The sequence below is a fragment of the Cylas formicarius genome, unplaced genomic scaffold, assembly GCF_029955315.1.
Source record: "Cylas formicarius isolate icCylForm1 unplaced genomic scaffold, icCylForm1.1 PGA_scaffold_12__32_contigs__length_19106922, whole genome shotgun sequence".
Classification (NCBI taxonomy): Eukaryota; Metazoa; Arthropoda; class Insecta; order Coleoptera; family Brentidae; genus Cylas; species Cylas formicarius.
In genome coordinates, this window is record NW_026844225.1 from 4110527 (window position 1) to 4122737 (window position 12211).

A 12211-nucleotide genomic window follows, 5' to 3' on the forward strand; every position below is an offset into this window, starting at 1 on the left:
ATTTATGATCGATCACCCGATTTTTAGTAGAGAAATGTTTGATGTCAGTTTCGCCACTTTATATATATGATATGAAAATGACTTAAACGCTTTGTTAAAAAATATTACTGGATCTTTAAGACTTAAATTTACTATAGCTCCGGTTTTAAATCGTCTATTGAATTATCATTCGATATCCACCCATCTTAGTTGATTATTCTTCTTATCTTTTTTCCTTATTTACATTGTCCCCTAAATGTTTTTATAAGTCCTAAATTTGACTCGACTTTAGAAAGAACTTTTCTGTCAAACGTCGATAGGATTTTTAGATATTTTTTTAAAATATCATTTGTTATATTTATACTAAAATTGATAAGTGATTGTGACCCCTAGGTTAGCTACTTTTACAGATAACTTTTCTAATAATTTCTGCCGAATTTTATGATTATCGAGGATTGGGTCTGTGTAAAATGTAAAACATTTTTCTATAATATTTTTTATTTTTTTTTTTAAATCTAAATATGATCTACAATTGTTGGTATCCCACCTAACTGCTGTGGACGATCCCATCGGGCCAGCGGTTGTTTCCCAAGAACAATTTGATGTTTGTTGCCTTTGGGCTTGCTGGGCGTACCACCGCCGGTCCTCTTCAATTTTTTTATTGAAATTTTCTTCATGTTGCTTTAGCTGCTGCTCCTGCCACGCCGTCACACTTGGGGGTGTTTTTTCCAGACGTGGTTTGTGAGGCGCCGCTTAAGCAGCACTCGGGATTTATCGAAGGGACAGACAGTTAAGTCTTACCAGAATTACAAACTTTTCTTCAAAAACTTACCAGCAGCGGAATGGCAGGACCTCCTTTATTCATTGACATCTTGAAGTTGATGTGAAGTTAATACCAGAATACACATATGTCTTCAGTCCGTTATATTTATACTTAAATTGAATAGTGACGTGCGGTAACCCCGAGGTTCGCTACTTTGTGATAAATTGCATTTTTCTGGTTCCGCATAAATGTAAATATAGCGAAATTTTCACAATAATTGCACACTCAATTAATTCAACTATACGTACAGCATGCAAAAAATGAATATTCCTTCTACGTTCATTTTTGAATTTACCAATAAGAAGCAGATGCCGGATAAATTATCGGCAGAAGCGATTGTGATGGCGACGGGGCAGACGACGAAGAGCCCCACAAAAAGAAAATTAAACTTCTTGAAACCCGAATTTTTCGTCACGCTTCGGCCTCGACATCTTTCCCAGAGCTATATGATGACGACGCCGAAGAATACGATTCTCAAAAATATACCGTTATATAATTTAGAAGTAATAAAATAAAGTTATATTTATTGAACTATACCTTTTTTATTTCAAATTCAAAACCCGAAAAGAAAAAACTAGTTTATTTTTTAATATAGCTTTTATTTATATACCAGTTTCTTAGTAAGAGTAAATTTTCTTTGGCACAAGTATTGTGGTTGTAGAAGGGGTTTTTACAATGAAAAGAATTGTTGTAATTATCTCTCTTCAACATTTTTAAATTGGGACAGCGCAAATTATATAAATCTATAACGTCGTTTTAGTGATTCATATTATATGTTATCATTAACCATTTAAAATTTTTGTTGAAAAATTCGATACCGGCATCGGTTTGTAAATTTTTTGGTGCTTTGGTACTTGTTAAAATCCCGTAGTTTTGTCCATTCTGACACCGTACTTGTGATCAAATTCTCTATTTTATCCTCGTATATATTTTGTATATATTTGCGGGGTAACGGATCGCACTGTTCCAAATAGTCGATAAAAGATGCATTTTCGATGTCTTTCAGTCGACTGGGAGATTCTTTATCATTATTGTCATCCTCATTACCCTCGAAATCCGAATTTGTTTCATGAATAATCGATTGCTTCATTTCACTTGGCTACTCATATACACTAATCGGAGTCGAATTAAAGGACAACCTTCGTGGTAATATTCTTTTATTTTTGATGGCCGTCGGTAAAATAGCAGTACTACAAATATTATATTGCGATTCATTTTCTCCTTCGTTAGCTGATGTTTGTAAAGTTACCAGTAGATATATAGTACCGATATAACAAGTAAAAACCGCACATAACCTCAATTTCCTAACCCCCTCGCAGCGGAGGCCCCCCGCGCGTGGCGGTCCGGCCCGTCCTAGTGTCCCCCCTGGCTACCAAAGTGTGCTCCGCCCCCCACCCACCTTGTGTAGCGTCCTGTTTTGCCCCGGTTCCGCCCGCCGCTGCTAGATGTCGCGCGCTCCGACCGTCATAGGCCCCCTTGGTAGAGGGCGGTGACGTTGCGGCGCGGTGACGCGGGGGATCGGGAGGATAATTAAATAAACTTGAATTTTAATATATTTTATTTTATTTTATTTATAAAATTGGTCTGGCGAGGAATTTCTTCTTCTTTTTGTGTCGATTCAGTCGACCATCCCATTGTTCCTATTGCTTGAGTTGTTCTTCTTCCCGTTCCCGGAGGAAATCTAAATACGAAGTGCACTCCTCGCCGTCCCACTCTGTCGACCACCCACCCGGGTACTCCTGCTGCTCCTTTGTTTCTTTTGATCCACCGGGTTGCTCCTGCTGCTGCTGATGTTCCCTTGTCGTTGTATGTCGTACCGGGAATTGTAACCCCCGGTACTCTTTGTGTGATTTGCGACTTGTCATACGGACAAATCGCGATTTTTTCTAGAACAAAACAAAGTATGATATGTAGCGGTTCATGTAAAACACACATTTTTTCAACAAAATTTTCAAAAAGTGGGGTTATCAAATAATTTTAAAAATTGTTTTTTAAGTTATACACACATACCAAAATTCACGTTTCAATTCACTGTCATTTAAAAGATATTAAAAACACTCAATTTAATTCGGTTATTATGCAAAGTAAAAAAGATGAGTATGATATTTTAAAAACAGGTAGAAACTAACCAAAAAAGTGATAACCCAAACTGAAACCCACAAAAAAAGACACGCACTGTATAAAGGTAATTAAAATATAAAACTTACCAGTTGTAGGGTCGTAGGGAAATGGACATCGCACTTCTGTATTCATTGCACTGAATATAGTCTATAATACACATGCAACGTATTTATACACATGTACTCCCTTCCATGGTTGAATTAAAAATAGAAAAGTAACTTCAAAGTCGAAAGGTCTTCTACCCACAAGCACCAACGCCGATTTCAATAGACGCGATGTTGTCGCCAGACAACCGTGCAGGTAGGAGTCTCAGGGTCAACATGCTTTCAGACGGGAATGACTTGGGACGCAACCGCTTCGGACGTTGGACTAAAGATCAAGGCCAACTTGCTTTCATTTTTTACAATCTCCGTATGGGATGTGGAATTTCAAAACGCGCCGAGTCTAAATATCAAGTTGTTTTGCTTTTTGAGAATATTAATTAATTGCCCGTTTATATTTGCTCCGTGGGATTAACGTAATGGGAAAAATTTGTTGCAACGCATGTGGAGGTGTCTTTGTTTGTTGACTTTTAGAAAGTATTCTCGCACCGTATAAATACATCTCATTTTTCTCTGTTTTGTCAGTAGTTGTTTTTGGTATTATTCGTGCAACGTGGAAGCTAACTTAGTGGTTTGGTGTTCGCACCAAAAAGCAGTAAGTACCTTTTTTATTGTTTTATTTTAATTCTTTAACATTTGTTATTATTTTATAAAGGTCTTAAAGATCATCTTAGTACTCTCAACCCGTAACCGCAACTAGAATAGCAGCAATCTTAAGCGTAAGTTTTTTTATTCTTTTAATTTTGAGATAAAATAATAATTAATAATAATTTATAGATGGACTTAAGTCAACTGAATCAAACCTGTCTTGCAGAAGGTGATTTTGAGCAGCCGATTGGCGTTCCGTTTCAAATTACTACAGCCAAAATTGTTAATACAAAATTTGGCAATTCCGTGTTGCTGCAATTAGAAAGTTCCGTAGTATTTCTTCCTACTCGCGTGACAGAAGCTTTCCGTCCGAGACTAGAATACTTTGCGTCGGGGCAGTACAAACTGGTCTACGAGGGATCCAAAGATATTGGAAAGCCCAACTCTTTAAAAAAATTCAAAATAATTCAAAATTAATCAACATATTATACAGGGTAAGTCTTATTTACTGTTATATATTTAATAAACCACGATGCGCGTAAGGCAGATCATTCATAGAGCGCAAATCTTAGTTTTAACCTTACAAAAATTAAAAAAGCATATTTCCGACAAGTTCACTCTTAGAGATAGTGATGTGTGGCTTAGGAGACTAAATAAAAATATTGAATCTTGCAACCAAATCGTTTCTAACGAAAAGGATTTATCTATTGGGTTAAAAAGAAAATTACAAACTACAATTCAACATCTGAAAGCTATTAGAAAAATTATTCTTAATTATCAACATAAGCATTTTGGATTGGGATTACAACGTAGCAGCCGCGAGACAAACACAAATGAAATGGTTGTATGGGAATCGGTAGCGTCGTGTTTCCAGGGAAGAGTTCAGACCGGTGTCATAATTAATTTACTTCATAAAGATTTAATTCAATTTTTAAACGATTGTCGTCCAATTTTTCAACAAAAAATTAGTCAAATTTTAAAGAAATTTTTATTGCTGAAAGTAAATACCACATTTTGCGGTGAATTTATTAAGGCAAAAAATGATGTCCAAGGCGAAGTTGATGTTAAATATCTGAGTACCGGAAATGCTGTGGTTGATTTAGGAACAGAATTGAATGAATGGTTTGTTGAAAATGTGCAAGATAAAATTTTAAATCAAATGTCAGAGTTTCAGGAACGTGATTCCGGGTGGGCTTTAAATAATATTATTTATTTAGAGATTAACATTAATAAATTTGAAATGGGTCATCCTTCGTTGAGTTGCCTAAAGAAATTGCGAATAAAAGGGCTTGTATTAATATTAGAAATGAGGATCAAGCGTGTTTTTATTGGTCGGTTGTATGCGGACTCTTTCCAGCACGTTTTCGTCAGTATTTACCTTCCTCATATCCATACTACAAAAGTGTTTTGAAAACTGAAAATTTACAAACACCTATGGAAATGAATAAAATAGGCAAATTTGAAAAAGACAATGATATTTCCATAAATGTTTATATCTTAGAGTATAATAAAAATGAAAAAACTAGTTTTTATTCCGTGCTACCTGCACGATTAACAAAAGGAAAACGCAAAAAATATTCAAATTTGTTGTTAATACAAAATAAATATTATCCAAAAGTTAATGATTTTGATCCTGATCCGCTAGATAATGATCATGAAGAAATAAAATATCACTATTGTTACATTAAAAATTTGTCTCGATTAGTTTCCTCACAGCTCAGTAATTATAATCACAAGAAATACATTTGCGATAGGTGTTTGAATTATTTCAATAACGAAACTCGTCTACATGACCACAAAACAATGTGTTCCAGTTTCAATGAGTATAAAGTGTCTTTTCCTAAATATGATCATGTTGAATTTCGAAACCATATATATAAACAAACGACTCCGTTTGTAATTTACGCCGATTTTGAGAGTCAATTGAGATAAGTAAATTTGAAAATTTCAGATAAAACCTCGAAATATCAAAAGCACGAAGCTTACAGTGCTGCATATTACTTTAAATGTTGTTATGATGATTCAATATCATTTTTCAAAAGTTATCGTGGTCTAGATTGTATTGATTGGTTCGTGGAGGAAATATCTAATTTATCAAGATTTGTTCGTTCAAAATTTATGGATATTATATCGATGGATAGTGAAATAAGTTTAGATCAAAGGTCGAGCCATTGTCATATTTGTGAAAAGCCTTTTTTAAAAGAAGATGTTATTGTTCGTGACCATGATCATTTTACTGGCAAATTTAGAGGTTTTGCCCATCAGACTTGTAATTTAAATTTAAAAAAAGTATTTGTAGTGCCCGTAGTATTCCAGAACCTTTCTGGATACGATAGCCACTTCCTGCTTCCGGTTTTAGCAAAAAAAAGCTATGTATCCATAGTTCCGGTCAATAAAGAAAAATACATCTCTTTTACATATTTCGAACCTGATTATAACATAAAATTTAGATTTATAGATTCGTTTAGATTTTTGGGAGCATCTCTGGATAATTTAGTTTCCAGTATGGATAAAAATGAACTATATATTTTAAGAAAAGAATTTTCCGATCCGGACGAATCAAAATTAAATTTACTGTCCCAAAAAGGCATTTTTTGTTACGATTACATCGACCATATAGACAATTTGCCCGGGTATACATGGGATTGCATGCTTAGATTCACAAAATGTCATTTAGAACTTTTGCGCGACATTGACCAAATTATGTTTATCGAGCGGGCTATACGAGGTGGAATTTCGGTGTGTGTTGGTAGATATGCGGGGGCCAACAATATGCCCAACTACTATTCATCCAGGGATGATTCCTATATCATGTACTTTGACGTCAATAACCTCTATGGCAAGGCCATGTGCGAGCCTCTTCCTTACGGAGGATTCGACTGGATGTCTCATCAAGAATCTTCCCAAGGATATATTCTAGAGGTAGACCTGGAATACCCGCAGAAATTACATGACACACATAGAGATTTCCGATTTTGTGCCAAACATCGAGTGCCCCCCAATCCAAACTTACCAAAACTAATGACTACTTTGTATAATAAAGGAAAATATGTCATACACTATCGCAATTTAAAACAGGCTCTCAAAAACGGTCTCGTACTAAAGAAAATTCACAAAATATTAAAATTTAACCAATCTCCTTGGTTGAAATGTTGTATCGATCATAATAATAAATTAAGAACCCAAGAAAAGACAAAATTTGGTATAAATTTATACAAATTGTTTAATAATGCCGCTTACTGTAAAAAAATGGAAAACATTCTCAAGCATCGTATTGTTAAATTTGTTAAAGCTTGGGATGGTCGCTACGGTGCGAAAAATTTAGTTTCTAGTCCTAGATTTCACAGTAGAACCATAATTGATAACAATTTGTTGCTTATAGAATTAAAAAAATCGGAGTTTTGCTTTAATAAACCACTTTATATTGGAATGTCCATATTGGATTTATACGAGTTTCATTATAATTACATGCTTCCAAATTTGGGTCCCGAAAAATGTAAAATTCAATACATGGATACGGACAGTTTCATTTATAATATCAAATGTTATGACGCATATGAAAGCGTTATTAAGGCAGATTTAACAAAATTTGACACGTCTGATTATCCTAATGACAATCCCTATAATATACCGCAAATCAACAAAAAGGTTCTGGGGTTGATGAAGGATGAGACTAATGGCACCATCATTAGTCATTATGTGGGGTTAAGGTCGAAAATGTACACTTTCAAAATTTTAACGGGTTCGGTAGTTACCTTACCTTAATCAACTAGCGCTCCAGTCTGATGGCAATTCTTTATTGAATTTAGAATTCATTCTGTTGAATAAGAGATTTGGATCGTCTTACAGAAATAGCATTTTGGCAACTCCAACCATTGATTTTGACGGAGAATCCGCTTACTGTTCATAGGTCAGTTATTGCAGGATAAAATATTCGGAAATTTTAGTTCGTAAATCTTGCCACTTTATATTTCAACTAGTTCAAAAATTTTAAAAGAAAAATTTTAGACTTCTATTGGATCACTATCATTTACAGCTGAATACAAATAATTTGAATGATGTATATCACGATAAACAATTTTGGTGTCAAAGCTGCTTTGAAGAAGTTTTGTTCACTGTAGAAACTGAACATGAATGTAATTTAATGCTTCGCGGTGAGGGGAAATATGGAACAAAGTTACGCTTTTCTCATAGCAGATTGAACTATTAATACTGTGGTTTTATTATAAAATATATAACTGTAGATAAGGCTTTTATGTATTGATTGTATTCCATTGTATTGCGACAAAAATAAACATGTATATATTTAGACGCTATTTTCTTTTTTACCACCACCACAACACCGCATAATAATTATACAGAAGTTTGTTATTGTATAATTTATTTATTATATAATTTATTTATTATATACATTATTACTACTTTACAATTTCGTTAAATGCTAAATTATTAAATTGTTCTAGTTTTCTTTTGCACTCTTGCGCTTGCAGCCGCGCCACTTGCAAGTCTGTATTAAAAAGCGCAATTTGTGTTTCAATTTCGTTGATATTGCACTCTAATCCCGCCAACTGAGACGCCAAGTTTCTTTTTAAATTGAAGGCCTCACAAATGACACTTTTTTCTCTACCGTCCGTGAACACTTCAAGCCAATCAGCGGATGACGTTGGAGCTGCAAACGCTTCGGTTGTGGTAGTTTTCTTCTTCTTGCGGGATACGACCGACGCACTCTGTCTTCGTTCTGTCGCAGATTTTTGGGTTTGTTGCTCTACAGGAAAGAAAGCTGGACGGGAGCACTTCTGATGGAAGAAATTGCAACTCGAAATTTTCTAATAAATTATACAATTCGTTGGATGTCACAATTTGCTCTTGAGCCATCACATAGACGTATTTATGTCAGAACTTGCTAAGTCGAGACTAAATTTATGCGCAACACCTTTTCGACGAGATATAAGTCCGGGTTAACTGTCTTCTGCAATTCTTCTTCATAAAATCCTCCCATTATGGGTTTACCCTGCATATCTTGAAGCAAATACGTTACGGGGTTAGTAACCCGTACTTTAATAATTTTAAACAATTCCGTGGTCCAATTCGGTATATAAACTTTGTTAAACACGTGCTTGACTTTGCTGATTCTAACGATGTCGCCGACTTTAAGTTTACGAGGACCGAATATTTTTATGCTACTATACGCGGTTTTCAAAATTCTCTTTTCGTTGCTATTACTCAGATCGATGGGTTTCGTACCCTCGTTCTGTGTTTTGTGTTATTGTATTCTTCAACGATAGAGGCGAGCACATCGATCCATTTGTACGTCCCGCGTAAAGAAAAATGTCGAAACAATTTCTCTTTGAGGGTACGTATCACCCGTTCGACAATTGAGGCCTTTTTTATGCTATACGTACTATAGTGGTTAATTTTATGCTTATCCACAAGTTTCAGAAACGTGTCGTTGTAAAATTCTTTACCGAGATCCGTTTGCAAGTTTTGAGGGTGCCGTCCGTCCTTGAGAATTTTGGAAAACGCCTTGGCGACTTCGAGCCCGGTTTTGGTTTTCAGCGGGCGATACCATACATATTTTGAGAAACAGTCTATCACAACCAGCACGAATTTAAAATTTCTGTTTTGTTTGCTGTAGGGATCTAATTGGGCCAGATCCGCTTGACACAGGTCGTCCATCCCTCGTATTATAGTCCTGCGGCGAGCATAATTTCTGCGTGCCGGCTTGTGCAGTTCTCGAACCAGTTGTACCTTCTCTTTATTCATAATGTGTGTTCGGTTGCGGTGGAGGATTTAAAACCCTTTGTTTCAATACCTTCATTATATTCTCATTTTCGTTCGTAAGTCGCTCCATTTTGGTAACAATATCATGAAATTGCTGTGACAAAACGGCGACTTTTGTCATGTGCTTTTCCAAATCTTTCTTTGCGCTCATTTCGCTTAGCTTTTGGTGGAAAACTTCGCGAAACTGCCTAATTTCATTTTCCAGTGTAGTGCTACTCATTTTCAGTTGTTCTTCAAGACGCGAGAAATTAGTTTTGTCTTCAATTTGTAATCTTTTCGTGTTCGCTTCGAGTTTCTGTCCAACAATCTTTCTCAATGCAATTTTTAATAAATTACTTGTCTCATCCACATATTTTTTGTTAGCCACGTCACTGTCGTCGCTAGGCTTTTGGACATTGCAAATTTTTAAATTGTTCATATTGAGGTTTCCGTCTGGCATATAATCGAGGGCGCTCCTAATCACAGTATTAGTGAAGGGTCGTTTAGAGCGCAGTGCGCTAGAACGTCCAAACTTGTCCAGACTCATCGTTAAACTAACTTATAAAACCTGATTCTTTTAGCTCTTCAACAATTGAAACTATTTCGTTGTCATGAGACGTGCTGCCTGCGTGTTTCGACGCGATTAGTAATTTCAGACACTCTACGAGTTCATTGACGTCGTCTCATTAAACATATTCAGTAGGAGCGTCATTATAACGCATATTATAACCTTGACCGCTGCACGAGTACGAACGCGACTGAGATTTTATTAAGGGTCGGATGACCTTCGTATATTTTGGTACAGTCGATGCGCCTTTCAGGCGTCCGATCGCGTTCCTGTGCACCTGGGTAGCCTCCATTATTTTTTTATATTGTGCCAAATCGTCTTTTGTGTATGCTATGGTATCTTTCAAAAACACCAAATTATACAAGCCGCGGGTACCGGAATATCTCTCGCCGTCTACAATGATATCGCCAGATCCTTGATGAAAATCCATCGATTTATTGCCGAGAAACCATTTGGATGATATTTTTTCGTAAACGGGTCCGTAAACAATATCGGTGTCGGGCGATTTTACCTATAAATTTTGAATATACGAATGGGAAATTTCTGGATATTGTTCCAGGTATGATTGAAATGATGCGTTAGTCACGCTCGATGTGTCAAACACATCATCTTCCTCCTCATCGACATTTTGCATCTCAACGCTCTTATTGGGATCCGGCGTTTCCTGAATGTCTTCCATAGACAAAAATGATACGTTAACCTTGTTTTTTGTTTCTTCGTTCGGTTCCTTTTTGTGTTCCCGCTTGACACCTCGACGTTCAGTTTTTATTTCTGCCGGTGACGGTGATAGCTTTATTTTTGCTATACGTTCTAGCGGCTCGCTGACGGGTTTGAAAAGCTTCCGAATTGACGCATCCTCTTCGCTCTTACCCAATTTTAATGTTAAATACTTCTTTCGAATAGATCTAGACAACTCGTTTACTTTTTTTTTTTAGCGCCGCGTCGGCGATGTCGGCGGACGGATATATATATATATATATATATATATATATATATATATATATATGTATATATATATATATATATATATATATATATATATATATATATATATATATATATATATATATATATATATATATATATATTTTAAACGAAAAAGAAAAATTTAATGTTTACGTCCTGATACTTGACTGCTATTATCTTTCCTATTTCTGGAGAAATTGTGTTTGCAGTGATAACTTTCAAAACTGACGCAAGGTGAGCATCATTGATACGGTTTCTAATAGGAGACTTATTACCTTTCATGACTGAAAATAACTGCTCGCACCGATAACTACTACCAAACATGGAAATAATTTCATATGCGAATTTTCGAGTATTTTCAATTCTGGCTGATAAATATTTGTAAAATTCAGGCACGCCCATTTGAATGAATTTTTCTTTCAAATTTGAGTCGCATTGAATCTCGATCACCTCCATTTGCATATGGCTTGGTACTGAGTCTATACTTATTGAGAAAATCGAAGAAAACAATAAAAATTTGTCTTCGAGGGAACTAAAATGGTTAAACCTCATTTCAAATTCAGCTATTAAATTTGCAATTTTTTCTGCGTATTTTTGATACGAACAAGTATCATCTAAACTCGTTTTGTTCATGCTGCACGTCGGGAAGTGTGTCAAATCTTCATTTTTGAGTTGTTTTTCCCAAAGAACTAATTTATATTTGAATGCTTTAATTATGTCAAACATTTTCGTAATAATATGATCTTTCCCTTGTAACGATAAATTTAAATCGGTTAAGTGTTTGGTTATATCAACTAAGAAAGATAAATCTTGTATCCATATTGGATCGGAAAGTAAACTTACGTCTTGATTTTTCATTTTTAAAAATTGACATATTTCTTCTTTCAAATCCCAGAATTGTTTGAGAATCTTGGAGCAAGATAACCAACGTACCTCGGTATAGTAGGACAAACCCGAATATTCACTATCTAAGTCGCTTAAGAAAGCAGTGAATTGACGCTGATTTAAGCCTCGAGATCTTATAAAATTTATAACTTTTTTTATATATGACAAAACATTCTCCATGTCTATTACCTCGTGCATAGAACTTCTTGATATATAATACAATGCGTATGATGAATGTTTGAACCGTGAATTTCACTAATTTTTTTTCTTAGTAATGCGACGAAGCCCTTGTTTTTCCCGGTCATTGATGGAGCGCCATCTGTAGGGACAGAATTTAATTTTGCCAAAGGTAGCTTGTATTTCTGCAGAAGTTCTTGTCCTGTGATAGTACCAGGCATCGGTATTAATTCCAGTAATTCC

At 35.4% G+C, this 12211-nt stretch overlaps 1 long non-coding RNA gene across 1 annotated transcript; it reads left to right on the forward strand.

The window, feature by feature from the left end:
• Window positions 1-3364: 3364 nt before the first annotated feature.
• Window positions 3365-4861, forward strand: LOC132695722 (uncharacterized). The gene is made up of 3 exons (XR_009617874.1): window positions 3365-3619; window positions 3680-3743; window positions 3802-4861. It is a non-coding gene; the product is annotated as an uncharacterized LOC132695722 (long non-coding RNA).
• The last annotated feature ends 7350 nt before the right edge of the window (window positions 4862-12211 follow it).